The 18,870-nt window shown below is 37.7% G+C and overlaps 1 protein-coding gene across 2 annotated transcripts in view; it reads left to right on the top strand.

Moving 5' to 3' along the window:
- Positions 1–18,870, top strand: part of ESR1 (estrogen receptor 1) — a 160,012-nt gene that overhangs the window by 116,128 nt on the left and 25,014 nt on the right. The gene's annotated exons all lie outside the window — the stretch shown is intronic.

Below are 18,870 nucleotides of genomic sequence, written 5' to 3' on the forward strand. Positions count from 1 at the left end.
CAGAGCTTGCTATTTTCATAAGATATTGTTTTCCTGTTTGACCTTCTAAACTGCTCTGTTAAATCAGGAACAGTGTGTAAAAAGGCCAATAGCCACAATTTTACACTGCACTTTAGTGGCACCAAACCTTGAAAAAAAAAAAAGAGTGAGCTTGCAGTAGAAGGAAAGATGTCTTAGATGAGAGTGGAATGTATTTATAACCTTTTAGATGTAGGAATGTTTATAGAGCTCCTAAGTGTAGTGATCCTCCAGCCAATAATTTACATTTATTTAAAAAAAGAAATGGCTTGCAATTCCTGTAATAATTTTTAATAACCCTTTCAAAACATATATTTTACAGTCTCTTCTCCTTTTGTCTAACAGGCTTCTGTGGAGATTTCTAAAATGTCATTAAAAACCCCACCCCTTTGCTTATCTCTTTAGTCTGTTGAAGTGATACTCTCTGCTCCCCCACTTCTTAGATGAAAAACAGAGGAAGAAAATGTGTAAGCAAAAGAGAAATAAAAATAGGCATCTGGAGCTTACTTTATGGCTGCTTTTGCTAATTTAATTTCTGTGAAATTTCAATTAATTACCATGAAATTGTAAGCATCAAACATTGTAGTGGAATAAAGTAAACACCATTTGAATTTGAACATCAGATTGAGACATATTATTTAATAGAATGATTATGAAGAGCAGCAGAATTAAAATCATTGAATATAAAATTAAAGCTTTCCATCCTTGTATTTTCTTAGTCTGGGAAGCATCTTCAGTTTTTCTTGTCTATATTTGTGAAACCAAAAAACATTCCTTTCCATCCTTCTCCTCCTTCAGCTTGTGGGTGCTGTATGAGAAAACCCCTCTCTTATGAGCACCTTTTTGAATTATATCTAGCATTGTCTTGTAGTGCTTTTTACAAAAGGTGAGCTATATTTCCTCCTGTACAGAACTTCTAATGAGAGAAGAGGACAAGATGATGTGCCACGATGGCCTGCTGTTGAGAGATGGGATGGAGATGCTGATTCTAGAGGACAGAGAGATGTTATATGCGCTAGGAGCTTGTGTCAGACAGCAAAAAGCCAAAGCTGAGAAGGAACAATTCAGCAGAAATGCTTCTAAAGGAACATAAACCATACAAAACAAAGCAAAAATGCAGGCAGTGGTTTCACTAGCTGAAGACTGGAACAAAATTATAGCAGAAGAAAAAAGTATCAAGGTCTGAATTACAACTTTGATACTGGAAATGTAAGAGGTATCCTCATGCAGTGGCTTTCAAACTCTAGGAGTCCCTAGGGTTAGGGACATAGAAGGGGAGACAAATACATCAGGACAAGCTGACCAGCAAGAAGGAGATTCCAACAGTGAGAAAAAAATGAACACAGGCAAGAGGACCAGAGGAAGAAGATGCTGTGAATCAGCCAGATGAGCCAACAGTAAATTCAACAGTAAGAGCTGGGGTTCTTACTGCTAGGGTTCCTGCTGAAGGCAGTAATTTGATCTGGTGTTTTCCAAGTGGATGGGTCTGGTTGTTGCTTGCTCCTATTGCCAAAAGAAGAGCCTTGGGATGTGATTTACACATAATTCTTTCCCATTTCATCTTTCAAGCCGTAGTGTTCCAGCTTTACGTCCCACTCTTACCCCAGGAGTTTCCTGGCCACAGGCATTAAAAGAATGTGTTCAAACTGCATCATTGTATTTGCATAAAATTTCAATCAAGGGAAACAGATTTAGAACAGGAAAAGTAGTTGGGGAACCTCTTAAAATATTTCTTTAGAGAACCATTTAGAGTATTTTTACAGAGAAGCTTTGACTGAGCTCTGAAATAAATCCTTGAGAGTTTTCTAAACTTTTCATACATAAACTTTCAACATTTCATGTTTTTTTGTTTATTCCTACCAGTTTCTCTGCAAACGTCTAAAGCTAATTCTGTAGCTTTCCAGATTTTATTTTGTTGTCCAGAAGGAGAGATTCTGAAGAGTACTTCAGCTACTGATGCTGTTATGTGCAAGTGCATAGCCAAAAAATTTTTGTAAGATTGTTACTCCACATATTACAGAGTTATAGTTCCATCTGTACACAGTGGCTTTAAAATCAAAACCCACAGTGTTATGACAAGGCTGATCCTATTCAGGCCTTTTCAGAGTAAGAAATGTTTGAATTTCAAAGATTTGAATTTTGGGGCTTCCCAACAAGCTGGCTCAAAAAAATATCTTTAGTAACCAAATTTTATCTAACTACGAGTAATCTTGTTTACCTGTTTATCATATATTGACGGATGAAAAATGACACCAAACAGATAAGAAGAGGAGTAAAATTCTTTTAACAACAACTACTTATATGTTGGAGTTCATTGGACATTCAATGGTATACAAGTGCAATTGATAGTGTTTGAAGATGAAATTCTATTGGTCTTAGCAAGTGGAAAGGCAAAAATGAACATTCACAGTAATAATCTTTATATTTTTTAGCCAAAACATTAGGAAATTAAATACTTAAACTGTAATATTTTATTTCTAAAATATATGATCCTTTTATAAAAACATTTCCTGCTATTTTTCTTTAGCTGATAAATAATTTACACTCTTGGATGAACATATCTGTCTTAGAGTCTTCAGCTATGCTGAACCCTGGAGCTTTCCAAGAAACGCTCGTTAATTTCTACTCTAAGTAAACAGTAAGTAATGATCCCTCCTGATTTATTTATTTCTTAAAATAATCTACAAAAAGAATATGCGATTGTTGGAAAGCACTGATGCGATATGTATGTGCATGTGCACATATCCATTGTTTCTTGTTCACATAATTCACACAAATTGGCCCTTTTTACTTGCTGTTTAATAAATTCAGCCTAATTCTTTTAGGTTCTCTCCAGTACTACATCTCTGAGCACAGTCAGCTGTAATTCCAGTTTAGAGGTTATTTTAATATCATTTGTATTAGTTTTCTGTTCAAGTGAGTCACCCACTAAAATCTCATGTTAGATATATAGGAGTTTTTAAGTTACATAGAAATAATTAGGAAAGATTTATTGCAGATGACTTCTGGATGGGCTCTTACCCTGTCTGTATTGCTGCAGTGGTGCATTATATGACACATCTGTTACCAGCTCATTTGTTTTCTTTGATTATCTCTCCGGGAAATGAACTATGTGTGGAAAGAGTATGTTGTTTTGTCTGCATGCTAGTTATGGACTGCTGTGAATTTAAACTAGTGTAAGCAAGATAAAGAATATCCCACAGTGGAATGGGAGATGAGAAATCTGCAATTGCCTTGTTCCTCCAGGAGTCTGTGCTCAGCTAAGTGCCTATAAGGAACTATTGCCTTCTGTTCCTTGTGTAAAATTCTGTTGCTTGTGAGAAATATCTCTGTCTGACACAGTAAGGAGCAGGGAGGTGGAGGTGAAGTATTTATCACTGTGCTTAGACTCTGGGTCTAGACCTAAAGCTTCTTAAGCCTCTTGAGGAGTCCTGGAAACAGAAGGGAGGAATCAAGATCTTGACTTTGATTCAGTGTCCGGTTGCCTTTGCCCACCAGAGAGGGGCACTGTCAGAGGTATCCAGTGATCCTCACAGGTATCTGGTATTCCTTGTGAGCAGAGTGATCTCAGAAAAAGAAAATTCATGTCAGAATTTTCAGGTTTATTTTTCCCTGCAGCTTAAGATTTTTGGTTTGGAACCAAATGCACCAGGAAGTCTGAAGACCCATAATCAAGGTTAATATACAGATGAGGGGAAAAGTGCCATTCAAAATCTTGCTTATAGGCTAAATGTGTTGTGTTCCCTGTGAAATTGTATTCTGGAGTGTTTAGATTGGTTTGGAAAACCAAAATTCAAGAAATCTAATTTTACTTTGACTCACAAAGATAGGGAAAGTGGTGGGTTAGGCTAATTAGAGTCTTCCTTATCAATAGCCTAATGAAGCATCTTCTGCAATAGCTGCTGTTTCTCAGAAAACATGGCTGCAATTAGAGAAGTGGCTGAACAGGCTGCTGGCATGAAAGCCAGGTGTTTACTAAAACTGGGAAAAGGCTCTGACTGGGTGTGATCATTGTATTAAAAAAACCCTGACTGGAATAGAGCTAAAATTATAATATTGCCATGTAATATCAACTATTATATTAATACTACATGTCTGACCTATTTCAGAAATATCCTTTGATTGCTACAAAGTACTATTTCTTACGACTCTCACATATATTTGTAGGATGTACTCTGTGAGGTTGTAATTTCACAAGATTTATTCCAGTGGTAGTGCTGGCTAGAACAGTTCCTACCTTTCTGCTTCTCCCTGTCTTGGGGTGGCTGTGCAGGTACAGGGGTTTATCTGGGTTAAAAATGAATCTTTTGGGTGTGTTTTGGGTTGCCAGTAACTTGATCCCCACTCCAGTTCATGGCAAAGTAGTTGAGGCAATTGAAAGGGGGGGCTGGCAGTATATCAGGAATGAATAGGCCAGTATTAATGTGATGGTGCTAGAAAGAAATATTCATGTGTCTATACTGCCAATAGTAATATACAGCTGTGGAGCAGGCTGCCTTCTAATTTAATTTCTCCTTTTTTTATGCAGAGAGGTCTTTTCCAGTCTCTCCTGTTCAAAGGGCAAGAATCTTCTAATTCCTGGCACCATTTACAGTCTCTATCCTACTTACTTAAGTAGGTGTTTAGCTCCTGCTTTGCACGTTCCTGCTTAATCTGCACCATAAACTGTAATGCTATGCCATAGCTGTGAGGGGTTGGAGACTCCTGGGTAAGAGGTAGCACCCCCTAATTTGTTCATAGAGGGTCTTTAGTTGGCTTCCATCCCTGGAAGTAAGATGCTTTACTTCCCAGGAGGCAAAGACTGTCTGGTCGGTTGCCAATGCTAATGCTTATTTTCTAAAAGTTGTTCTTCTGTCTTTCTCTTCCAGGAAGGCAGTAAATTCTGGAAGTTCTTTGGGCCAAGTTTGCTGTGTAAAGCTAGTAAATAGTGACCTGAAGTGACAGAAGCATGTGGCAGCCTTTTGGAATCAGCAGTTGACAATTATTCTTTTGCAGGGTGGGATTTTGCAATGTTAGTGGAAAAGGAAAGCTCTAGTGTACTTTATTTGGTGATGATGGGATTAAACACTGGTATTAATTGCTTAATACCTCACACATTTTAAAGCCAGTATAAATGGAGTGGTTTTCAGCTGACAGAGCTGCTCATGAAAATCCAGCACAATTATCAACTTGTGACTTCATTTTTTCCCCACTTGGTGTTCATATAAGCACAGTTGTGGAGGATCACTGGCTCCAATATGAATACCAAATGCACCTTTTCCAGGTAAACATGTAGGGTTACATTCCTTCATACTGAACCTTTTGGGAAGAATGCTGCTTTACCACAGGGAAGCACTGACTGTGCCAGTGCCTCCCTGTGTCAGTGATGTAGAACTCTCTTACAATGTGCCTCAGTGAATCTATTCCTGAACTGGTGTCTCAGGATTTTATCTGCTGCATGGGAAATCTATAAAGCACACTAAATATCCCTGTTGCAAACCACCACCTGCCCACCTCCACTTACAGGCACAAATATGAATTAAATCTGCTATTTCTTTTATACAGCTCATTATGCTCCTGGTTTATGTCTTGCCAGTATGCCTCTCTTCTCAAAAAAAGTGGCTTATATTTTGCAGAAATTTTTACATGCTTAAGTTTTTAAAGCTTTTTTAATTCTGTTTTTGTTAATTTTTTACTTGTCCTCTTGGTTTGGTTGTTTTTGGGGCCCTTTTAGTTAATGATTTTAATTTTTTTTTTCCTTTTCTTAAGGGAGGGGGGCGGGGGGACACTTCTAATCAAGTGTTTAAATGGACACACATTTCAAAATTTGAATGAGACGGTGCCAGGCAGCACAAATACATTTCCTTTACTGCCTTGTTGCAGCAGACAGAGCAGTCAGAGTGCTCTTTTCTTTAAACTCCAGATGAGCTTTTTGTACCTTATTTGTCAGTAATAGGGCTTCTGAGAGGTTTTGGTAAAAATCCATCACTGCAGCTGATGAATCCAGATCTGCTTTTCTTCAGCTGACAGCAAATAACCGTTACCAGCTTTCCATGAGTTATTTTATTTACAAATACTGTGGAGTAACTTGTAAGCGATTTCATGTTGGTAGATGACTGAAATTATTTACTAATGTGAGGCCAGAAGTAGTTCAGTATAACGTTGATGAGCTGTTTTCCCCCTTCTTAACAAGTTGCCAGCCTCTTGGACCATCAGAGTCTCATGGCTTCTGAGTCTCTGAGCAGCTTCCTGATCCTTCATGTTTAATCAGAGTAGGACTATATTTAAATGTGTTTGTAGATGCTGTGTTTTACACTTAGAATTAGCCTTTTTTTCTGTATGTGTAAGAAAATAATATTTTTTCGTCTTCTTTTTGAATTTCCAAGTTCATCCCTCTTCCTCAGTTCATATTTTGACTGTGTATCTCTATAAAAATGCAGCCCGAAAATGCTTAAAAAATTAGGTTGATTCCAGAGTAAACCCAAACATTTAGGAGGTGACTCACTTCTCTGAGTATCTCTGAAATTCCTGTTTTATTTGTTCTGATGAAGTTAAATTATTTTCTGCCATCTTCATATTTTGCTGCTTCATTGCTTTCTTGGCCTGTCAGATCATTAATAAACATATTTAGGATAATTAAAGTTAAAATGCTGTGTCATCATCTTGACAAGTTTCCACCACATTGTTGTTTCATATTTTCTGTCTCTTGTTCAGTTGTTTAGAAGTTTGCCTTTTACCATCACAGCGCAACATCGATTCTGTGTGAGCTGTTTGTGGTTACTGCATGACTCCATCTCATCCTGGTAACTCTCCCCGTGGCAGCCAGGTAGCCATGGGAGAATATAAACATATATGAGCTGTAGAAGTGAGTAAGAGGAGCCCATAACCTCCTGGATATCATCAAAACACCATTTGGGTAACAACCAGGGCATATTGACTGCCTGGGGGCTCCTACATCAAGCACAGTTCCGCTGCCTCTGAGGATAGGAGACCTCAGCCTGAAAAAGTCTTTATGTGATCTGAGCTGTGCTTCAAGGATCAGCATGGTGATGCTGTTTGTAAAATAGTCTCCTAGGCTACATCTGAACCATGTGGCTCTATCTCCTGATCCAAGCCAAAGTTTTATTCTCACCCCTAAGGAGTCTGTCAAATTTGCATTTCATATGCATGTGAAAGAGAAGAGAAAAAACAGAATAAATCAAAATGTCTCTGAAATAAGAAAGAGGAAAACTACCACTTCTTTTACAAGCTAGAAAAAAATATCAAATTATAATTCCAGGGGAAACTTTTTGAATTTTAAGTTACGTATTTTTCTTCTAATCTTTAATTTCTGCTATTGTACTTCTTAGAAGGTATTACAGTGATATTTTTTTATGTGGTGGGTTTCCATGCAATTTTCCAGTCCTGTCAAAGGATGACAAATAGAGTTTATATGTCCGGTCATTTTGGATGAGCTTGTACACTGTTCCAAAGCTTTTCCAGATGTCTCCATCAGAGTAGTGTAAATAATTAGTTTCTTTGTTTCTGGCAGATAAAACCAGTAAAAATAAACTTTCTCACTTCATACAAAATGAAATGTTTGAAAATTTCTGCTAGATTTTTGGGTGAAATTAATTTCTTTTTAATGTGAAAGTGTAGACTTCAATAAAATTTCAAATATTTCAAGCACCTGCTTAAAATAAAAAGACAAGGGTCCTATATTTCCAGAAGTTTAGATACCTTTTTCAACGTTGAGTGGGAATAGGTGCCTGGCATAGGGCTGAAAAGTAAGATGAGGCACTGACAACGAGGCCATGTTTCCAGATAGAAACCAGCCTCATTTTTATTTGTTTGTTTTCCTTCTGTGAAATCTGACATGCGTTTTTAAACTTGCCAGCTGTCACTTTCCAATGTAAAAAGCTCTGCCAGAGTGCTTCCAACCAGCTCTAGCTCAGCATGTATCTCAGCAGGCAGTATGGGAGTTTGAGTCGAGGTCACTGCTCTCCAAGTGCAGCACCTGCATTTTGTGTGCACACCTGAGCCTGCTCCATGAAATGTGTCCCACTTTCCTGAGGGTGCCTTGGGTTTGTTACACATTGGAGGAGAGTGTGAGGAAAGGGGCTTAACATGTGTTTTGTGGAAACATGCTGCTTGATAACTTACTAGGTCTCCGTGGATGAGAATAATACAAATTGCCAGCTGCATTCCAGTGTCTTGCTTTCCCTGTAAAGTATTCCTGTGCTCTGTCTTATGATGACACTCCCACACAGCTGCTGAAACAGTCTTCTTGTTGTAGTGGTCGAAGGAAATTGCTGCAATTAATTTTGCTGTCTTTCTTCTCTTTGATGTATGCTTACAATTTCTTGGACAATTTTTTCGAGATTGGGTTCGGTTCAAAACCAGTCATGTAGGGATGAAACAAATAGGAGGAAAAAGAAACATTTGGGGTTTCATTTATATGTGCTTATGTTTCTGTTTTGATGTAGGTACCAGGCAATGATGAAGTACACATATAAATATATATAGCTTCTGTTACTCACATATAAGTGCAATAGACAGAAATAATACTTCAAAAGTGAACAATCTGAGGGAAAAAATGGATGCAGGTGCATTAGTCAAGCTAGTTTTATATCCTAGTGACTATAAAGAATGACCAGACCATGAACTCTGAAGTTATGCCTCATTTCTTGGGTACAGCACACTATGTTCTGAGCAATTTCTATTTGTAGTCTTGAAGCAGTTTTAATCTCCTAGTTCACTACAAACTTGACGGTTTCCCCCTCTTTTCCTTGGGTTGGAAAATAATCGTCTTTTCTTCTAATTCCATATGCTGCTGCAATGAATGCTAAGGGGTTTGGTGTTGAGCACAGCAGTGGGAGACGTGGAGAAAAAAGCTTAATGCCTTGTTCACCAGATTTTTTGAATGAAAAGGGGAGAGCTTAGCCCTCCCAGTTTCATTGCGTGAAAGTTTTTGCAGTCGAAAGAGTGTTAAATTAGAATGTGACACTTCTAAATCTTTCAGATAGAGGTGGAAATGAAAAGCAAAACAGTGAAACTTTAATTCCTAAAGAATTAAACAGACTTATTGGAAATAAAAGTAGAAAAACAGTATTTTAGGGACAGTCAGAAAGACTGGGGTTAATCCCTAATTTCAGTTTAAATAATTAATGATAGTTTAGAAGAATGGCTGAAGGTGGCCGTTGGTTGTGTTATCTTGCAAATCTAATTTTATATCTTTTTAAAAATGTTCTTAAATTGTGTTTTGATGACCTTTAAGTCTTTTTTATAGCTCTTATAATTAAAGGAACAAAAAGGATAAGAAACGGAACAATGGAGATATTTTTACACCCTAACATTTGTGGGAAAAATGAGGTGCAGAGCAGTAGCAATGAGCTGCCTGTGGTACAGTAGCGCTCCAGGCTGCCTTTAACCTAGTTTTGTTCACTTGCCATCCCTGTCCCCCGTCACCATGTGATGATGGGACATACCTGCATTGCCTTTATCCACCCTGAGGTTTTCCAGAGCCTCTTCCTCTAGCAAGGTCTGTCTCCTGGTGCTGCAGTGAAGGCCAGGCGTGCAGTGCTGCCCAGGCCAGCTCCAGCACCCTGGCTGTGAACCACCCCTGGCTTGCTGCTCTCACTGACACCATCAGGCACTGCCCATCCAAAGTGTCTTTCCCAACTGGAGTGCCTTTCCCAAGCAGTGAGAGGATGTAGTAAAAGCATGTAGGTGCACTCTGCAAAAGAGGAAAACAACTGGGAAATCTTTGATCTTCAGTCTTTAAATTCTCCCCTAGTAACTGTGTATTGAATCAACCATTTGAAACCTTCCAGGGGCAGGCTGGGGTAATTTAAAAAGCTCTGAAAGATTCTACCTCAGTCTGCCTCCTTTCTCCCCTTCCAGATTATATGTTTACTTGAAAACTGTGGTTGCTTAAAGAGATTGCTCAAAGAGTGATTGCCTAATGAGACCTTTTGCCTCGAATGATTTTTTTTTTTGACAGCCACAAAACCATCACTTCTATTTGGTTTAGGTTGTGATTGGAGCATAGCCTGGTACTTTAGTAAGGAGGTCAAACAAATGCTGAAAACCTCATACTGTCTTGGATGCAACTGAACAGACAAAAATAAAAATCCAAGTCATGCTGGATATGACCTCAAGTCTCAGGGCAAATTTACACAAAGTGTAAACTCTCTGAGGTGGTTGGTGCTCCCTGACTGCCCATCGTGGCTTCCATGCTCCTCTTTCTTGACAGGTTGTTTCATCAATTGTGTGAACAATTAAACCAGCAGAAGAGACCAGCCCTAGATGGGTGGGGAAAGGGAGGAGGGGAAAGAACAAAGTAGAGAGCACAGCTTGTGTTTATGAGTCCATCTTTTGAGTTCGTAAAAGTCAGTTAAGAATGCATAACCAGCCCCAGGAATTATTTTAGCTGCATCTGCTTTTGATGGAAAACATTTTGTGTAGCTGTGACCTTACAAAAATGACAAATCCCCAAAAAACCCTCCAAACTACTTGCAACTGGCCTGAGTACTGGTATAAGTTTAATATAATGTAATTAACTGTGGCAGAGACAATAAATAAAAGATGTATTACCTCATACCATCTATTTTAGTCAGCAGCTAATAAATTTTGTGTAGTGTCTTTCTTCACCTGTCCAGGGAAACATTCGGAGGACAATCTTCAAAGAAAAGCTTTCACATGCAGCTGCACATGGGATGTTCCTACACTCAAAATCACCGGGAATAGCTGCTGTTCCATTCTCAATAACCAGACAGTGTCCTGTGGCTTTTATTTGCAAGCCTGAACTTCCTGAGGAATGGCACAGCTCTCAGTGCTAAATGAACCATAAAGTAACATCTTACTGTTGTCAAAGTGTACCCTGAGTCTCAGCCATCTGGATTACGGTCCAGGAAGGAATTATCATTAACATGCTTTAAATAAGTGTTGTACAGTTAATAACTGCTGCAAGAATTTTCCATGTAATGACAAACATCACATTTTATTGATTAGCTGAAGAGCTTGTTTTCCATAGAGAAAATATATGTATGTCTCCCTTCCTTTACAATACAAGTAGCATAAGCTTTCACTTGCAAACTGGCAGTCAGCCTTCACTTACAATAATCTTATTGAGTAGTTGTTATAATCATTTTTGGCAAGATTTATTCTTATTTTAATAACTTTTAAAGCTGCTTGTTAAGAGGGTGAGGAAAACTTAAACCTAAGATTTGTTTTGCACAGGTTGTTACCTAGCTTAGTGAGACCAACTAAAGTTAATACTTGTGTACTTCCCTGCATCCAGCTTTTCTGCTCACATTTTAAAAAATTTTCCCCCCCAATCCAACTTCTTTAAGATTTTTTCTTTTTTCTCTATGGGAAAAGTTCAGTTGCTTCTGTTTTTTTTTTTACCTTTACTGATTTGCAAGAAATGGAACTTTCACTTGGGCTCAAGTAGTCTTCAACTCAAAGATTTTTGTGGTTGAAAGGATGACAGAGTGTGCTGAGACATCTCTGTCCTAATCCTGCCTCCTGCATGAGGTACTTAACCTCCCTGTGTTCTATCTATAAAATACGTTTAATAATACTTAATGGTTTTACTGCCCTTTGAAAATGTAAAGTGCTATGTGAGTGCCAATTACTTTTATTATGTTCCCTGATGGAAGGCCTCAACATATTTGTGTTAAATGGTTACTGCTAATGCAGTTTCTGGAATAATCTTTGGTTAACAAAGTGCAACCATTGCAGAAACCCCCCCGTGTTTAAGTCAAGGCTGACACAGTGACAGGTGTGAGAAAGTCAGGACTTGGCAGCACTCAGCTTCACTGGGCACCTTTGTGTCCTGGCTCAGGGATGGGCTTGAGCCACAGCACTGCCCAGTGTCTTCTCTCCAAGGAGGAGGTCTTGAGCTTCAGACATACAGCCTCACCATTCACCATCATAGGACAGATATTCAGGTAGTCAGATAAATCCTACAGAATAATTTGCTTGTGCCGCTCTTCAGAGACAACTTGCGGTCCCTAAAACTCACAGGAGCACTTCCCAGCGAAGGGCTGGCTCTCATGCTGAGTATTCCTGCAGACCCCCAGGCAGAACATGGTCCATCTCCCTAGGAGCATTGCCAGCCAAGCAGGTTTTGTGCTGGAGAATTCTCATGTTTCTCTCAGGTGAGGCATCAGTATTTCACAAAAATGTAGCAAGGAATTGTCAGGAGAAGAGAATATATGTCTGACCAGTGCAATTGTCTGTCACTACCTCTCACTTTTCTCCTGGAAGTGTTTCCATGGCCCTAAATTCTAATTGTGCTTGGTGCAAAGTATTGCTCTGAGTATGTGAAATTCTACTTGCCTAACTTATTTACAAGCTTACTCTGGCGTAGGAAACTTGAAATAGGATAGTATTTAATATATCTGATGTAGGCAGGGGCACTTGGTCATAGTTTAGACTGGTGTGTATCTGAGGAAAGATAGGTTCCTGTACTGAACAAGGAATTGGCTATTTGGACCAGGAATGGCCTCAGGAACTTTTTAAACTCCTTATTCTGAAAATATATGGACTGGACAGGTCTGAAAAACCATGTACTTTTTGCACACGGAGAAAGTGTTGAGTGGAGTCATGACAGCTTTACATATTCCTGGAAAGGAGCTGAAACTTCTCATTTACCTGAGAAATGCATTTCAGAATCATCACATTGCAACTTTTAAGTGGAGGCAGAACAGACCAGCTCCTAGAAATAGGATCTGAAAAAAAGTGACAAATGCAACATCCCTGCAGCATCCTGCTCCAGGGACAGTGTCAGGTAGGGAGTTTGGCTGGATAGTCTGCTGCCAAACTGTTAGGCAACTTCCCTAAGGCCAGCTTAGGGAGGATGGAAACCTCCACTAGAGGTGAAGAGCAAAAGCTTGCTTGACCTTGACTTTCAGTATGAATACAGACTATGAAAGCAGGACCTCATCTTCCTTCTGACTTTTAGGGTTTTTGCCCAAAACCCCAAACATTCCTAACCAATATTAAGTTTACACCAGTAAATTGTAATTTTTGTTTTTCAGAAAGAAAAAGAAAAATTAATCTTAAACCATTGCAGCTGAAAATTTAAAAATGTGAAGTACAATTTTCAAAAGGAATTAACAGTAATTAAGAGCAGATGCTGTTCTCTTTGATCTCAAGAAATTCAATTTCTGACAGATTGTTTACACTCAGACGAGACAGTGTGTAAATTTGGATTGGTGCGCTGCTATACTATAATTATACAGGCAGAAAAAATAGAGAATTGTGAAAGAGCAGACAAAGTAGTTAGAGGCTCTTAAAACTGTGCCACTTGCTTTGTGTTTGCCTTTCAGATTTCCTCCCAGGAGCTCAGTAAATTGTAGCTAATTTTTTTCTGACCGCACTTACAGAAACAAAAGCAATATCCTTTAAAAAAAATGAAATTGCAAAACTACTCTTCTAGCAAAATATTTGGATTGAAAATGTTGAGGTTTAGAGATCTTTGATCTTCAGTCTTCAAAATAAGTCGTGATTTAAAACACTGGTGTTGTGTAAACAATTAAACCAATATGTCCGTGTCATACTGTAAGTGCCCTTAGGAGGAAGAACTTAATAAAAGTGTTTTATAATTTTGGTCTGAAGATCTGTGGAAAGAATTAGGAATGAGTAGCATTATAGAAATAGCTGTGTGGATACTGAGGCTCAAAGAAAACAGTGTTTGTGGTTCTCTGATTCACTTGGCCTCAGAATTTGTTTTGCTCTGCTGTTGTGTACAGACAAGGCTATAGTCAAGGTGTGGGTTTTAGCCACCTCTTAACTAAGAGGTTTCAGGGCTCAGCCTTAAAGGTTGAAGAGGCTGAGTGATCTGTGCAATTTCAGAACAGAATGTCATCTTACGTGCTAGATAAATGCATAGATGCAGTCTCACCACTCTCTTTAAAGTGGAGAGGTTGGGTACCAAGCTTGTGGCATTAAAAAAGGCACAGATTTCACCACTTGATCAAACAATGGTGACTGAGGTATTGGTCCTTCAATGTGCTTTAGGTTAGGAGGAACAGATGTTTTTCCTCTCTATGGCTGTTTTTTCGAGAACAGACCTTGCCTCGGAATTATTTTGCTGTTTGCCTTTCATCTACTTACATATTTTTCTCGATACAAGCCACTCTTTATTTTGTTGCTTTATTGGATGGTTGCTAGCAATTAGGTTGCAGCACCCACCACTCCTTTCTGCTGTCTTTGCCAACCTAATTAGCACTCTGTTCCAAATGTGGTTTATTACATGACTGTCGCATGACTGAGGTACATGACTGAGGCTGTTGTAAACAACAACCTTTTTCAGTGGTTGTTGCCACTTTTCGAAACACTGCATTAAGAAAGAAAAAAAACAGTGGCCCGTCTGGACACATTTGAGACACAAAATTTAGGTGTTCTGATTTCCCACAACTTTTTTGTAGAGTTCAATACCCTGGTTTTTGCCATAGGGGGTATTGTAAAATTTTCTGTTGGTGTTAATTTAAAGACATAGTCGACAAGCTGGCAGGACGTTTAAGACTTTAGCGTTCATCATATTCATAACTTTGCTAGAAAAAAAATTGTCTGAATAACAGTGATAAAATGATGGATGTTATTGAGTTGAATAATGTGATGAAGATAAGGGCAGACTGAAACAGCCTGCAGTCCTGGTCTCACTGTCTCAAAAAGAATATAGCTGAAGTGGAAAATGCTCCAAGAAGGACAACAACATTGTTCCAAAGGTGAACAGAATAACTTTCATCTATGGAATGATTGAATACACTTATAATATTTGGAAAAGAGAAATGAGATGATGACCTAGGGAATGATGGAATCTTCCAATACGATAATTAGATTATTCAAGAAATAGTCAGAGAGAGATGTTTGGTTATTTCAGAACAGGAGATTGTGATTTACCTACCTGATTTACCTAACTGAGAGTATGAAAGTTCTTACTGGAGACTGCTGCTTCAGAGTATGTAAAACATATCTGAAGCACATTAAATGCCAAGTTGGTTCAGAAAGCACATGGAGAAACTTGGAGGGAAAAATATTTTAGGACATCAATCACAAAAAGACCATTTCTAGCTCTGCAAGTCTGAGCTATATACCTCTGGACCATGAGGAAACTTCCTGTAGAAGTCTATTTTTCCTGCTGTATTTTTTGCCATAAACATCTGGTATCAATTTCTGTTGTAAATGGGATACTTTGATAGATGGAGGTTTGCTATTGCTTTTAAAACTATTTATTGCTTTTACTTTACTTATCTTCAAAGCATCTGGAGATGGACTGATTCTTTATGACATGATAATGTTTATTTTCTTCCAAAAATTGTTTGCAATTCACCTTTTGGGTACACATTGCGGTAATTAGGACATATAGCATAAACATATAAGTTGGATTAGAGTTAGATCACATGTAGAAAGAAGAGTTTCTTTGTAATTTTTTTCACATTTACTTAACTGATTTTGAGCAGTCTGAACACCCTGTAGTTGTGTCTTATTAGTAGAAACTGCAAAATTATGATAACGATCTGCAAATGTTGGAGGAAGACTTCCTGTTGAAGGATTGAATCTGCAATGACACTGGATATTGGGTGTCAGAATGGTAATTGCTATGGAAATTGTTTCTCATAAAATGGGTAGCTACTTATTTGGTCAAAAGTCACTAAGGCAAATGATGAATTTATTAGTTTCATAATGATTGACAAAATTTCACACACACACACATGTAGGTACATGCTCATGCATTGGTAGTGGTTATTTCAGAGAACTGAAGAGTGCACCATGTGTTTTACCTTAGCAATACACGAAAATTATCTGAGCTTTATGTTGTTCCTTACTACAATCAAACAATTTAGGGTATAAACCACTTTTCTCAAGGGTGTATACTTTACTAAATACTATTTCCAGTAGTCCTTGTGCTGCCCAAACTCCCAGGTTACAAAGATATTTGCTTATTTGTTTTGTATATAGTTGCTGCCTTCCTTTTTTTTTAAGGTGGTGGGATCATACAATTTTTGGATTGCCAAATCTACATGTCATGCTTGCCAAAGCAGGGCTTTTAATAACTTTTGCTCCGTGGACCCACTCCTGCTATGGAGTGTCTTATTGTCTAAAGGAGAGAGATTTGGGCCCTGTGGTCACTCATGCAGCACATAATGCCGCTTTATACTAGAAAGGAAAATCACTTCATTGAACATTTCAGTTTTGTGTTCTACAGAGAAGTTTATTTGCCCCCTACTCCTAGCTGAATATGCTGAAGATCATTCTAGCTTTTAGAAATTCAGATTTCCATATTCCTACAAGAATTTCTGATACATTCATAACGTTTGTTGTTGGCAATCACTTGGAAATGGTGTTAATTTATCTGTATTTGAAAAAAAGATGGATGGTCTAGGCATGGCTTTTATTCTCTAAGCACCTTTCTCCTGGCAAACATATGGTACATGTCAGATAGGATGGACTAGTGGCAATCCAGGTTATTGATATTGACTGATATAAGATCATGGGATTAGTCATTCTGGCATACGGAGTGAGATGTAGGTTACATTCAAACTGCATCCAAATTAGTTAATTTATCAACAATGAAGTGAATGACTGTCTTCTTCCTTAAACCACGGTAATCAAAAATTTAGAATTAAAAAATACTGTCTGAATAATTTTCAAAACTTTCCAGCATTAAAAGAGTACTGAAATTTAAGAATTATGTGCACATCTACACATAATTTCAGCAACACTAAAGTGCAACATGCTCTACATGATTGACTGACTAATGATTTATTCATAATTTAATTTAAACTTCTGTTACATTATTCTGAACTAACTTTCTTGAACAAGAAAGTCTTAAAAGAATTATTAGATCTTGATTAATGTTTCAAATGAGAGCAAATTCAAGGAAATTTAATGTGATGCCTAGGTAATAACTATTTTGTTGCTAACAATGTCCCCTAATTTGCAGGCTGACTTGAAGCCAGTCTAGCTGCCAGCATGGGCTTCTCTCTATTATGCCATTACCTTCTGTAATGCTATTCTCTTTTTCTTTGGATCTTTGTCCATCACAGTCCTTCAACCTCTCTAGACTATTTATCTTCACAAAGAGTAACTAAATTCCTCTGACTCTTCACCAGAGGGCATATTTTTTCAATACTTTATTCATTTTGATCTTTCTCTACCTTTCTGTCTAACTTCTCTTCCCACTTGCAGGATGGTTTTCAGATTCAGGTAACACCGAGATAATTCAACGTTCTTATGCTCTCAGACTTTTTATAAAGTTCATTGTCTTCATTAGATATTTCCCAAATGCCAACAGGATGTCTGAACTATAACTTCTGTTTTTTCCATGTCATCGTTAAAAATTGTCTATGGTAAAGAAGTAAATTGTATGTCCTTCCTTTAGAAATACTTCAGTTCAGTTCATACCCTTTTGCCATACTGAAATATGAAATTTAAAATATTTTCATTCAGTGAATGTGTTTCATGGTTTTACAGTATTCATTATCTTACAGAACTTTGTTTCATCAAATCTATTATTTTATATTTTGGGTTGTAAGGGACCTTAGAGATGACCCAGTTCCATCCAACCTCTTTGCCACGGGCAGGGACACCTTCCAGTAGACCAGGTTGTTCAAAGTCCCCTCCATCCTGGCATTGAACGCTTCCAGGGATGGGGATCCACAGCTTCCCTGGGCAGGACATTCAGTTTTGCCAACTAAACTAGCTAGTTTTTTCAACAGCAGGATAATAAATTTAAAATATCACCTAAAAAGCCATCAAGGCAATTATTATGTATTGTCCTTTTAAGGCACTACTTAATAGGAAAGCTGGTGTTTATTATTTGTTCTCTATATACAGACATTTCTTTCTGCCAGTTTTGTGCTTGAGTGCTGTAACCAATGCTTTGTAGTTAAGAATGTTGCTCTTTTAAGTTTCAGCTCTATTGTTCAAGCTGCTTGGTGACTCAGGCAAGTGCCATTTCATCAGTCTTTGAAGTCTGGAAATAATTTTTTGTACTTGGTAATAAAGGAAAAATACAGGAAAAAGCAATTATTTATTTCCTCTATTGTTACCACACCCATAAAACCAGCAGGTATTGCAACTGCATAAATTCACTTCTAATGATAGGTGAGTTTTATTTCAAACGTGTCAGAGCTCTTTCCTTTTACTGGATGATTTCTTACCAATAGATTGATTAGCTTTTTCAGATATTTCCATTAATTATATGAAAAAGTGTTTTACCAGACATAACAGTATTTTCTCAGTTATTGTGAACTGCATTTTGTTTATTCTCTACCTCTTTCTTATTTGAAAAACATATTTCTTGGCACATAATTTAACTTTTAAATTGTGTGCCTTTTTCTCAAGATAATATTCAAGTGTATGTCAGGTATATTCCTCAAAACTGACTCAGTATATACCTTCAGAGAGGACACAACACAGAAGGAAAATCCCTGCTATTTTAGGGCTGGTAAGGTAATTTACCATGTATTCTGTGTTCTGAAGATTAGTATAAATCATTACAATTACCCCCCAAAATTATGGCAAGGTTCAATAATGTGTTTCACTTGTAACACTGAGTAAAAGATAAATAAGACCTATTTTAAGGCAACTTCTGCTCATTTTATTTTAGGAAACTCATTCTAATTTCAAGGAATAACTTATGCAAGACCTAATAAATCGTATTATGCAATCTCCACTTCTGTTGTATTTCTGGATTGAAAATAACATTCATGAAAAATGAGAATTCAAAAGAGACAATAATTCAATCTCTTGCATGAAGTGAACACAGGGTGGACCACTGTGATTTTGGTTACATGTGCACCTTCACCATTATTCTTTCTTTTTCATTTTTTGTAGTGTTGCTATAAGCCATCTCTTATTTTGCATTCATTGTTTCTA

The sequence above is a fragment of the Fringilla coelebs genome (assembly GCF_963513975.1).
Source record: "Fringilla coelebs genome assembly, chromosome: 3".
NCBI classification, from domain to species: Eukaryota; Metazoa; Chordata; class Aves; order Passeriformes; family Fringillidae; genus Fringilla; species Fringilla coelebs.